The 13,794-nt window shown below is 38.3% G+C and overlaps 1 protein-coding gene across 8 annotated transcripts in view; it reads right to left on the bottom strand.

Annotated features, from left to right (window-relative positions):
• LOC306657133 (uncharacterized protein) overlaps positions 1 to 13,794 on the bottom strand; it is a gene marked incomplete at both ends in the record, with an annotated part of 516,259 nt that overhangs the window by 83,486 nt on the left and 418,979 nt on the right. The window lies entirely within an intron of this gene.

The raw sequence follows: 13,794 nt of genomic DNA, 5'->3' as shown, positions 1-13,794 counted from the left end.
AACAAGTTTTTCACAACTAAATTTGGGGACTCTTTTCACATATTCATTTTTTTTTCAAATTCATAAAAATGAACGCTCTTTTTATTTGCTCTTTTTAGGTATACATGATAGTACAGTATATTTTGATGTGCTATACCTACAGGGAGTATAACTTCCTATTCTTGTGTTAGTACATGATGTGAACTTACACTGGTCATATACTCATATATGAGCATAGGAGCGTTACATCTGATTCATTGGACTGCCTTTCCTTTATGGATCCACCTCCCATCCCTTCTTTTTCCATTGATTAATCCAGTGAACTTGTAACGCAATCTTCTGCCACCCCTTATTGTGTGTTAGCATCCGCATATCTTAGAGACTCTAGGGCTTTTTATTTTCTGGTATTGACTTACTTCACTCAGCATGATAGTCTCCTGTTCCATCCAATTATCTGTAAATGCCACAATTTCATTCGTTTTTATGGCTGAATAGTATTGCATTATATTTATATACCACACTTTTTCCCATTCATCCAAAGCACTGAGGTTCTTCGTTTCCCATATAACTCCAACCTGCCACTCACTGTCTCTAATGCATATCAAGCCTCTGAAGATGCTATGTATGCGCTTTTTCATTGTTGTGAGTATTGATCTGATTTCACCGTATATGTTTATGGTCCAAGAAAGAAGGAAAAAAAAAATCAACCCAGCCGACAACATGCAAAAGGAAATCAGAGTGAAAACAGAAAACAGATATCTGGATAATCAGTATCAGCTGGCACATTTTCATAGTGAGGATGAAGTCAACATGCAAAGGTCACTGAATACCATTGTGAAAAGCCATTGACTAGTGTTGTAAAAATGAGGAATGTTGCCAGTCCATTACCTGGTCTCCTGTTGGTCAAGACACAGGAAGGAAGAGACTATTTGGTCTCTCTATGATGGCATCCTTCAGTGTCTTCATTATGTGTTAATTATGCTATTTACTAATTTTATTTTTTAAATTTTTTGTTGTATTTTGTTGCTCATGACAGCAGAATTAACTTACACATTTTGATAGTGTAAAAGTATAAATTTTAAAGCATAATTTTAGTGTAAGAACTTAAATTTTAAAGCAAAATATTAGTGTAAAACCATAATATTTCAAGCATAAATGATGTTTAATCCCTTATTTTTCTTATTATATATATTGTAGGATCACATCAGTCAGGCAGTCACCTATGTACCTGAGGTAATAATGTCTGTGTCACTCTACTGTCCTTCCTACCCCCATACCACTTGCCCTTCTATCACTCCCCTCTACCTTGGATGAAGTAACTCCTAAGGATATGATCCTTTTAATATTCCCATCGTGTTAGCTTGCAGAGCAAACACCTGAATTTGGTGATCTCATTTTTAAGGCATGTGTGGTTAAGATGGGAGTATATGATTATTTCAATAATTCTATATTCTGAGAAGGGAGATATTTCACTGGATTTGCTGTGCCAAAGAGGTAGAGGGGAAAAAAGACAGATGAAAATAATTTTGATTACTGGGGAGATGTTTCCACATACATTTAGGGAGTTTGACAGAACCTTTTCACCATAGCTAAAAAGCAAGAAGACAGTAGATATGGAGCACAGTCTGGGCAATTACTACCACAAAGAATGATTCTCGATCCTAGCTACAGCTGGAATCCCCCTGGGAACATTAAAAACTGCCAATGCTTGGCTCCTGCCAACAACAACATTGATGGAATTCCTCTGGGGAGGAACTTGGTCCTGTCCCTTGTTTATCCTGATATGAATCAAAATTGAGACCCTCCTTGTTAAATTATCCCTATTACATGCATTGGAGTGATTCCAATTAAGAGCAGATGTCACGAAAATTACTAAATTTCAATGGATGCTCTCTCAATAATTGAGAAAATATCCTGAATGGGGAACAATAAAGTTTGAAGAACGTGGACTGGAAAACTGATATTCCTGTTTACTACTTTGGATCAGTCTTGTACTCCCATGGGTGAGATGGAACAAAGAGCATTTGAAACAATGGGAAATCACTGTTCAGCACCCTGCACTGCGAAGGAGGGAACTCTAAACAGGGGACACACCGCTAACTCTACTCCGTGGCACATTTTACCTGTGAAATACAGCAGATAATTACTATTTGAACCACACTCACAAATTACCGGAATTCTGTGCAACCTTCACTTCTCCTATGACTTGAAGAAGTACATGAAGTGTGATGTTCTCCCAATAAATAGTTTTCTCTCTCTTTCTGGAATGCCCCAAGATAAAATAATCCTGATAATTAAGCACCAAGGAAATCTGAAAGAGGTGGACTCAGTCATCATTTGCAGGACCCATCCAAAAATTTGGTTGTGTCTGTGAGTAACCTGGGCACATCATGGTAGTCTATCCTTTAAAGAATAAGGAAACGGATTTTTGTTTTTAGGTGTCACTTACATGATGTTAGGGCACAACCTTTTAAAAATACATGCATCCTATGTACTGTGTTCATAGCTATATGGAATAGGAGAAGTATTTGGATTACACTGTGTTATAATGATAGGAGAATTGTGCACATCAGCCATTCACCACAGTGAGCAAATTGCACGTAAGAATTTCTTGATGGAGGAGAGATTTGTTTTGGCTCATGTTATCAGAGTTTCAGTTCATTCTGAACAGACTATTTTGCATTGGGTCCCAATCAAAATAGAACACCATGGCAGAAGGGCATAGCAAATATGCCTTGCTGTGCTCCACTCATCCCAGCGAGGAAGCAGAGAGAGAGAAGGGGCCACAGGGAAGAGGTACCTTCCAGGCCCCGCACCCCATTGACCCACCTCCTTTAGCCATGCTCCACCTGCTTGCAGTTATCATCCAGTCCTTTCAAACTAGGATGTACTCTTAAGGTTATAGTCCTCGAAACCCAATCATTTCACCTTTGAACAATTCTTCATAAACACAGGGGTTCTGGGGAGAACTCTTATCTGTTCATATTCAACCCATAAACTTGCTCTAAGTGGAGACCCCTATAGTAACCATGTAGGTTGATAGGAATATTAATGTATTTTAAATACAACACTTTACAATGTATATCGAGTTGTTTTAAATATTTCAGTATATATAATGAGCAGTATTATCAGATTTGATATGATGGGGTACATGTAAGCAGAACAATATTCAAAGCAATAAAATTGTTGGTCTAGCATCAAATGGTTTTCCATTTCTCCTTGAAATATGTTCATTCATTTCTTATCTAAAATTGTTTTTCATATATTTGAATGAGTATTTCAATTCACCTGACTTCTTAAGAGAACATTTTTATTGGGCTGAGGGCACATGCCTGTAATGCCATACACTGAGAAGTCTGAGGCAAGAGAATCCCAATGGTGCGGTCAACCTGGAAGCTTAGGTAGGCCCTATATAAAAACAAAAATGAGAAGAGCTTGAGTTTTATCTCAGTGGTAAAGTACTCCTAGATAATACATCAGGTAACGGAGCAAACAATAACAACAAAATGGCAAAAAATTTAAAAATGCCAGATATTTTATTATGGGAATCCTATTTATTGCAAATATATGTAGATGTAGATATATACCTTATACTGGTCCTGGGCTTTTCTTGGTTGTAGACTTTTGATAGCTTCTTTTCTTTTGGTGCCTGAAATCGAACTCTTTAATTGTGTCTGTCTTCCTGATTCTGTTTTGGAGGATCATGTCTCTAAAAATTTATCATGTCTTCCATATTTTCTATTTTGTTGCAGTAGAGATTTTCAAAGGAGCTTCTAATTATGTTATGTATTTCAATGATGTGTATTGTGGTCTTTCCTTTTCCATCATGTATTCTAGTAATTTGAATTTCCTCTCTTCTTCTCTTCATTAGTGTGGCTAAGTGTTTATCAATTTTGTTTGGTTATTCAAAGAACCAATTTTTGGTTTTGTCAATTTCCTGAATAGTTTGTCTTGTTTCAATTTCAGCAATTTCAGTTGTGATTTTAATGATTTGCTGTCTTGTACTACTTTTGGTGCTCTTGTGTTCTTCTTTCTGTAGGGCTTTGAGATGTAAGTTAGGTCATTTAGTTGTTGACTTTTTATTCTTTTAATGTATGAACTCAATGCAATGAACTTTCCTCTTAGTACTGCTTTCAGAGTATCCCAGGGGTTATGATGTGTTCTATCGTTTTTCTAGTTTACCTGTCAGAATATTTTTATGTTCTCCCTGATGTCTGTTCTCACTGCATCATTCAGTCACATATTATTTAGTCTCTAGCTGTTGGAGTATTTTTTTTTAAATTTTATCATTGATTTCTAATTGCAGTCCGTTATGCTTTGACAGAATACAAGGTAGTAGTTCTATCTTTTTGTATTTACTAATGGCTGCTTTGTGACATAGCATATGGTCTATTTTTTTTAGAAAGATCCATGAGCTGCTGAGAAGAAAGTGTACTTGCTCGCTCATGGAATATATACTCTATAGGAGACTATATCATTGATTGTAATATTTAATTCTCTAGTTTCTTTGTTCAGTTTTTTTTTTTTTTTTGGATGATCTATCCAGTGGTGAGAGTGGTGTGTTAAAGTCACCCAGTATTATTGTGTTCTGGTCTATTGATTCTTGAAATTGTGAAGGATTTGTTTGATCTACATAGATGCTCCATTGTTTGGGGCATAAATATTTAAAATCATTTTGTCTTCCTGGTGTATGGTTGCCTGAAGCCATATGAAATATCCTTCTTTATCCCTCTTGACTAACTTAGCTTTGAAATGCACTTTATCTGATATGTGGATGGAGAACCCTGCTTTTCTTCTGAGTCCATGTGCAGGGTATGCTTTTCTCCATCCTTTCATCTTTGGTCTGTGAATGTCTTTTTGTGTGAGATGAGTCTCTTGAGGGCAGCATATTGTTGACTCTTTTTTTCTAACCAATCTGCCAGTCTATGTCTTTTGATTAATGAATTTAGGCCATTAACATGCAGAGTTATTATTGAGATATGATTTCTATTCGTGGTCATTTTGGCTTACTTTTTTTTGTAACTAGACTGGGTTTCTCCTTCTATTGGCTTTTCCTCCATTTACTGACTTGCATTGTTGGTTTTTACTTCCTCCTCATGAAATATTTTGCTGAGAAAGTTCTGTAGTGCAGGCATTATAGTTTTAAATTCTTTTAACTTTTGTTTATCATGGAAAGGTTTTATTTCACCATCAGATCGGAAGGTTAATTTTGCTGGGCATATGATTCGTGATTGGCATCCATGTTCTCTCAGAAATTGAAATTTATTGCTCCAGCTGCTTCTAGTTTTTAGAGTCTGGGCTGAAAATCTGCTGATATCTGTATTGGTTTCTCCTTATAAGTATTCAGAGACTTTTCTCTCACAACGTTTAAAATCCTATCATTATTTTTTATGTTAGGTATTTTCATAATGATGTACCATGGCGTGGACCTCTTGTAATTTTGTGCATTTGGCATTCTCTATGCCTCTTGTATATGAGTTTTCATTTCATTATTCAGGTTTGGGAAACATTTTGATATTATTTCATTTAACAGATTGTTGAATCCTTTGATTTGTACCTCTGTGCTTTCCTCAACTCCAATAATTCATAAATTTGGTCTTTTATGATGTTACATAATTCGTACACTTTGTATACTACATATTTATATATATAAGTATTATACATAATTAACTGACAGGTATGTACATGCTCAAATCGCAAGTCCAGGAAGAGAAAGTCAGCAATATCAAGGGGTCTGTATGTCTTTTCCTGACCCCATTCCCTTCCTCCACCATGGAGAATCTGTATCTTAATTCTTACCGTATTCTTATCATCTTTTCTATTTGTACTTTATTCACCTACATATACATTTCTAAACTGTACAGTTTAGTTGTCCATGACTTTGCATTTTACATCAATAGAATGACAGTATACAATTTTTAAAATTTTTATTCTTTGAGTCAATATACTGGAGTATCAGAAATCGCCTGTAGGAGGCCTCACCATTTTCTACTTCCTGGTGTTCTCAGTTATTGTGCATGAACATGGGACGTGACTCTTATGCTTATGGTCAAGGATGGCCTCCAAGAGTGACAGAAATGGGAGATACTGTGGACCTTGAAAAGGTGAGGTTTCCTGGGAAGTCGTTAGACCACTGGGAACAGGCTCTACAAAGGGACTGGGGGACTCCTGCTCTTTCTGTCTTTTTCTTTCCAGGTGGTGATGGGTGCAGTTTGCTCAAGGACACAGTTTTGCCTTTGCCATCCACAGGAATGTCCCATAGAAATTCACCACTTTATCTTCACTCAAACCTCCAAAAGGTGAAAAAAAAAAAAAGAAAGAAAAAGAAAAAGAAAAACCCCTGGTAAAGTAAGTTTGTTGTCTCAGTTATTTCCTTCCATTAATATGAAGGGAATAATGCAGAAGTTTATGCAATTGCCTCAGCTTTGACAACTTCCATCAACCAATAGCATATGGGAACAGTCAGCATTTATGTTACAAAGACTCAGACATTCCTGTAGACAATCGACCTTGTTTTACAGGCTCTCCTTCTGTCACTGGATTAGAAGAATCCAGCTCCAGTGTAACAGTGATACTATTGGGAAAGAGTGGAGGACAATCTCCATTCAACAGCCAGGCAGCCTTGAGACCTATCACTGAGAGAGTCAAGGGTGGAGGCCATTAAGAATGAGAGTTGCCCATCTGGTATTGTTCCCTGCCCCTCAGGTCCAGTGATGTAGTGATATATCCAGTCATATGTTAAAGGAAACTATGAGGAAGTTGATTGGAAGTAACAATTTGCTTGGAAGATTTATTGGTTCAATGAACAGTCAGACTAGTAGCTGACCCTTACATTATAGAATGTATCCATGTTGTTAGAAAAGTCGTTGAAGGATACCAACACTGAGAATAGGAAGACAGGGATCCCAGACTCTGTTCCCTGGACATTATACCAGAGAGAAAGACTTAGAAGTAGTAGTTGGGGAAGTGATAACAGGAAGCACTGTAGGGAATTTGGAAATTGATTCAGCACAGTACAGAGGACGTAGACAGTGAAGAGAACACCACTGGTGCAATGAGATGCAATGGAGGACTGGAAGTGTTCACCCAGGGGACACTGAGCTGGAGGTTTGACCGGCTCCCATTCACGTGTTGAGCTCTGCTCCTGGACCCTTTAACAGTCCTGCCCAGAGCTCAGTCTTCATCTCGAAAAAGTCCTCAGGCATTGAGGTCCAAGTGTTTCCTTTCCAGATCATCTTTGAGTTATAATTGTATTTAAAGGTTTACAGATGATCTATCCACTAATTGACAGAGAAGGGCAACAACACAAAGGGAAAAATAAAGAGACACGATGCCATTATGTGCGTATGCCAGGAAAATTCAAATTTATTGAAGATGTGGGTCTATCTCCACACGAGATATCACGTTAGAGAAAATTAAAGTCCAGAGGGATAAAGTGAAATTAGAGGGAAATATAAAATGTCAAACTTTTTTACATTTTTACAAGATAGAGCAAGTCAGGCAATACAATTAGTGGCACACTGTATCAAAGAATCAGTTGGGATTATGGTGTTAAATTGTTCCATCAGGAAGGGCTCATAAATGGAGTCCATGGAGAATATTGGTGGGAGAAGAAGAGGAGAGATCAGGTCAGATATCTCAGCAGTAGTTCCTCTGGAGCAGACTGAGGAGCAGCAGGTGGCTTGTAAACAAGTGAATGGAGTAGCAGGAAACACAGGAGGTGAGGTGCAGCACCAGGTTCTGTATCAGGTATTGTAGCAGCCATTGGTGATGCAGCAGGATGGCCTAGAGGAGCCGGACATGTAGCAACTGGGGTGGGTGCCAGCAAGGGGGCTGGCAGCACTCAGACTGTATCCAGGTTGGGTGTCGTCAGCAGGAGCCAAAGCAGCTGGGGCGGCAGCAGGTGGTCCTGCAGCAGGTGGTCTGACAGCAGGTGGGGCGACAGCAGCAGGAGCCACAGCCACTGGAGCCACCACAGCCACCGCACCCACCACAGCCACTGGAGCCACCACAGCCACCACAACCACCACAGCAGGGGCGGCATAAGGTGGTCCTGCAGCAGGTGGTCCTACAGCAGATGGGGCGGCAGCAGCAGGAGCCACAGCCACCGCACCCACCACAGCCACTGGAGCCACCACAGCCACCGCACCCACCACAGCCACTGGAGCAACCACAGCCACCACAACCACCACAGCAGGGGCTGCAGCAGCAGCTCGGACGGCAGCAGGTGGTCCTGCAGCACGTTGTCTGGCAGCACCTGGGCTGGCAGCAGCCACAGCCCTGGCCAGAGCAGCAGGATCCACAACAGGAGTTGCACATGGTGTCAGAGGATGGAGGTTCTGGGGATGTTTCCAATAAGGTGTGTTTGGAAGGTTTGAATGCCTCTCTGTCCCACATCCCATTTATACCCTGAGAAGGGTCTTATGTGTTCATAGGTAACACCTTTCCTAGTCATTATATTAGTAAATGCACTATTATCAAATTAGGCCCATTCATTTTGAGTTGACTTTTCCAGGTGCATGGAAAACATGATTTCCTTTCATAGTGGGAGTGCGTTCATTGTCAGCTCTTCCTTGATCATTTCTGAAGTGTTTTTCAGGATCTCCTTCCTCAAAGCGAGGTGCCACATGACATTCTACCTCTTCCTGGTGGGCTACAGTGTCATTGTGCATAGGACATCATGTTTGTCTTGGGAAAGGTTGACTTTATCAGCCTGTTTTTCTTTATGGGGACACAAAATGGAACAACTAATTATTGTCTGATGCCTCATTCTTTATGGGTCTTCTGGGGAATGGAGTTTAAATGTGCATCATGGACCATGTAGAGAACAGGCATGTCATTAGGACATAATTCCCTTTCCAGAGTCTAAGTCTTAATGTCCATGCTCCATGTTTTACCAAAGACTAAGGTATTTTGTCAGGTGGAATCTATGGAGTGAAGCTGGATGTTACTCTTTCCTCTAAAATAAATGTTTCAAAACTAAATTTGGGGACTCTTTTCACATATTGAATTATTTCTTTTCAAATTTTTAAAAATGAATGCTCTTTTTATTTGTTCTTTTTAGGCATACGTGATAGTAGAGTGTATTTTGATGTGCTATCCCTACAGGGAGTGTAACTTCCTATTCTTGTGTTAGTACATGGTGTGAACTTACACTGGTCATACACTTATATATGAGCATAGGAACGTTACATCTGATTCATTGGACTGTCTTTCCTTTATGTACCCCCCTCCCATCCCTTCTTTTTCCGTTGATTAATCCAGTGAATTTCTAACCCAATGAACTTCTGCCACTTCTTATTGTGTGTTAGCATCCACATATCTTAGAGACTCTAGGGCTTTTTATTTTCTGGTATTGACTTACTTCATTCAGCATGATAGTCTCCTGTTCCAACCAATTATCTGTAAATGCCATAATTTCATTCGTTTTTATGACTGAATAGTATTTCATTAAATTTATATACCACACTTTTTTCCATTCATCTAATGCACTGAGGTTCCTGGTTTCCCAAATAACCCCCCCTGCCACTTATAGTCTCAACTGCATTTCAAGGCTCTGAGGATGCTATGTAAGCTCTTTTTCATTGTTGTGAGTATTGATCTGATTTCACCGTATATGTTTATGGACTAAGAAAGAAAAAAAAAAATCAACCCATGCAACACAATGCAAAAGGAAATCAGAGTGAAAATAGAAAAAGAGATATCTGGATAATCAGTATCAGCTGGCACATATTCATAGTGAGGATGAAGTCAACATGCAAAGGTCACTGAATACCATTGTGAAAAGCCATTGACTAGTGTTGTAAAAATGAGGAATGTTGCCAGTCCATTGGTTGTTCCTCTGTTGGTCAAGACACAGGAAGGAAGAGACTATTTGGTCTCTCTATGATGGCATCCTTCAGTGTCTTCATTATGTGTTATTTATGTTCTTTTCTAATTTTATTCTTTAATTTTTTTGTTCTATTTTGTTGTTCATGACAGCAGAATTAACTTACACATTTTGATAGTGTAAAAGTATAAATTTTAAAGCATAATTTTAGTGTAAGAACTTAAATTTTAAAGCAAAATATTAGTGTAAAACCATAATATTTCAAGCATAAATGATGTTTAATCCCTTATTTTTCTTATTATATATATTGTAGGATCACATCAGTCAGGCAGTCATGTATGTATGAGGTAATAATGTGTGTGTCACTCTACTGTCCTTCCTACCCCCATACCACTTCTATCACTCCCCTCTACCTTGGATGAAGTAACTCTTAAGGATATGATCCTTTTAATATTCCCATCATGTTAGCTTGCTGAGCAATCACCTGATTTTGGTGATCTCATTTTTAAGGCATGTGTGGTTAAGATGGGAGTATATGATTATTTCAATAATTCTATATTCTGAGTAGGGAGAGATTTCACGGGATTTCCTGTGCCAAAGAGGTAGAGGGAAAAAAGACCGAGGAAAATAATTTTGATTACTGGGGAGATGTTTCCACATACATTTAGGGAGTTTGACAGAACCTTTTCACCATAGCTAAAAAGCAAGAAGACACTAGATATAGTGCACCATCTGGGCAATTACTACCACAAACAATGGTTCTCGATCCTAGCTGCAGCTGGATTCCCCATGGGAACATTAAACATTGCCAATGCTTGGCTCCTGCCAACAGCAACATTGATGGAATTCCTCTGGGGAGGAACTTGGTCCTGTCCCTTGTTTATCCTGATATGAATCAAAATTTAGACCCTCCTTGTTAAATTATCCCTATTACATGCATTGGAGTGATTCCAATTAAGAGGAGATGTCACGAAAATTACTAAATTTCAATGGATGCTCTCTCAATAATTGAGAAAATATTCTGAATGGGGAACAATAAAGTTTGAAGAACGTGGACTGGAAAACTGATATTCCTGTTTACTACTTTGGATCAGTCTTGTACTCCCATGGGTGAGATGGAACAAAGAGCATTAGAAACAATGGGAAATCACTGTTCAGCACCGTGCACCGTGAAGGAGGGCACTCTAAACAGGGGACACACCGCTAACTCTACTCCGTGGCACATTTTACCTGTGAAATACAGCAGATAATTACTATTTGAACCACACTCACAAATTACCAGAATTCTGTGCAAACTTCACTTCTCCTATGACTTGAAGAAGTACATGAAGTGTGATGTTCTCCCAATAAATAGATTTCTCTGACTTTTTGGAATGCCCCAAGATAAAATAATCCTGATAATTAAGCACCAAGGAAATCTGAAAGAGGTGGACTCAGTCGTCATTTGCAAGATCCATCCAAAAATTTGGTTGTGTCTGTGAGTAACCTGGGCACATCATGGTAGTCTATCCTTTAAAGAATAAGGAAATGGATTTTTGTTTTTAGGTGTCACTTACATGATGTTAGGGCACAACCTTTTAAAAATACATGCATGCTATGTACTGTGTTCACAGCTATATGGGATAGGAGAAGTATTTGGATTACACTGTGTTATTAATGATAGGAGAATTGTGCACATCAGCCTTTCACCACAGTGAGCAAATTGCACGTAAGAATTACTTGATGGAGGAAAGTTTTGTTTTGGCTCATGTTATCAGAGTTTCAGTTCATTCTGGACAGACTACTTTGCATTGGGTCCCAATCAAATAGAACACCATGGCAGAAGGGCATAGTGAATATGCCTTGCTGTGCTCCATTCATCCCAGCGAGGAAGCAGAGAGAGAGAAGGGGCCACTGGGAAGAGGTACCTTCCAGGATCCCACACCCCAGTGACCCACCACCTCCAGCCATGCTCCACCTGCCTGCAGTTATCATTCAGTCCTTTCAAACTAGGATGTAGTCTTAAGGTTATAGTCCTCACAATTCAATCATTTCACCTTTGAACAATTCTTCATAAACACAGGGGTTCTTGGGAGAACTCTTATCTGTTAATATTCAACCCATAAACTCGCTCCGATTGGAGACCCCTACAGTAACCACGTAGGTTGATAGGAATATTATTGTACTTTAAATCCAACCATTTACTTTACAATGAAAATCGAGTTGTTTCAAATATTTCAGTATATATAATGAGCAGTATTATCAGATTTGATATGAAGTGGTACATGTAAGCAGAACAGTATTCAAAGCAATAAAATTGTTGGTCTAGCATCGATTGGCTTTCCATTTCTCCTTGAAATATCTTCATTCATTTCGTATCTAAAATTGTTTTTCATATATTTGAATGAGTATTTCAATTCACCTGACTTCTTAAGAGAACATTTTTATTGGGCTGAGGGCACATGCCTGTAATGCCATACACTGAGAAGTCTGAGGCAAGAGAATCCCAATGGTGCGGTCAACCTGGAAGCTTAGGTAGGCCCTATATAAAAACAAAAATGAGAAGAGCTTGAGTTTTATCTCAGTGGTAAAGCACTCCTAGATAATACGCCAGGTAACAGAGAAAACAGTAATAACAAAATGGTAAAAAATTTAAAAATGCCAGATATTTTATTATGGAAATCCCATTTATTGCAAATACATGTAGATATCGATATATATCTTTTACTGGTCCTGGGCTTTGCTTGGTTGTAGACTTTTGATAGCTTCTTCTCTTTTGGGCTTGAAATTGATCTCTTTAAATGTGTCTGTCTTCCTGATTCTGTTTTGGAGGATCATATGTCTCTAGAATTCATCATGTCTTTCATATTTTCTATTTTGTTGCAGTAGAGATTTACAAAGGAGCTTCTATTTATGTTATGTATTTCAATGATGGCTGTCTTGGTCTTTCCTTTTCCATCATGTATTCTAGTAATTTAAATTTCCTCTCTTCTTCTTTTCATTAGTGTGGCTAAGGGTTTATCAATGTTGTTTCCTTATTCAAAGAACCAATTTTTGGTTTTTGTCAATTTTCTGAATACTTTCTCTTGTTTCAATTTCAGCAATTTCAGTTCTGATTTTAATGATTTTAATGACTACTTTTGGTGCTGATGTGTTCTTCTTTCTGTAGGGCTTTGAGATGTAAGTTAGGTCATTTAATTGTTGACTTTTTATTCTTTTAATGTATGAACTCAATGCAATGAACTTTCCTCTTAGTATTGCTTTCAGAGTATCCCAGGGGTTATGATGTGTTCTATCGTTTTTCTGGTTTACCTGCCAGAATATTTTTATGTTCTCCCTGATGTCTGTTATCACTGCATCATTCAGTAGCATATTATATAGTCTCCAGCTGTTGAAGTAGTATTTGTTTTTTATTTTATCACTGATTTCTATTTGCAGTCCATTATGCTCTGACAGAATATAAGGTAGTAGTTTTTGTATTTACTAATGGCTGCTTGGTGGCATAGCATATAGTCTATTTTGGAGTAAGATCCATGAGCTGCTGAGAAGAAAGTGTACTTGCTCGCTCATGGATGATATGGATGATATACTCTATATGAGACTATGTCATTGATTGTATTATTGAATTCTCTAGTTTCTTTGTTCAGTTTTTGTTTGGATGATCTATCCAGTGGTGAGAGTGGTGTGTTAAAGTCACCGAGTATTATTGTGTTCTGGTCTATTGATTCTTGAAATTGTGAAGGATTTGTTTGATCTACATAGATGCTCCATTGTTTGGGGCATAAATATTTAAAATCATTATGACTTCCTGGTGTGTGGTTGCCTGAAGCAATATGAAATATCCTTCTTTATCCCTTTTGACTAACTTAGGTTTGAAATGCACTTTATCTGATATAGGGTTGGAGACCCCTGCTTTTCTTCTGAGTCCATGTGCAGGGTATGCTTTTCTCCATCCTTTCACTTTTAGTCTGTGAATGTCTTTTTGTGTGAGATGAGTCTCTTGAGGG

This window comes from Sciurus vulgaris (genome assembly GCF_902686455.1).
Source record: "Sciurus vulgaris genome assembly, chromosome: 3".
In the NCBI taxonomy this organism is placed as follows: domain Eukaryota; kingdom Metazoa; phylum Chordata; class Mammalia; order Rodentia; family Sciuridae; genus Sciurus; species Sciurus vulgaris.
This window is presented reverse-complemented; position numbering and strand designations above follow the sequence as displayed.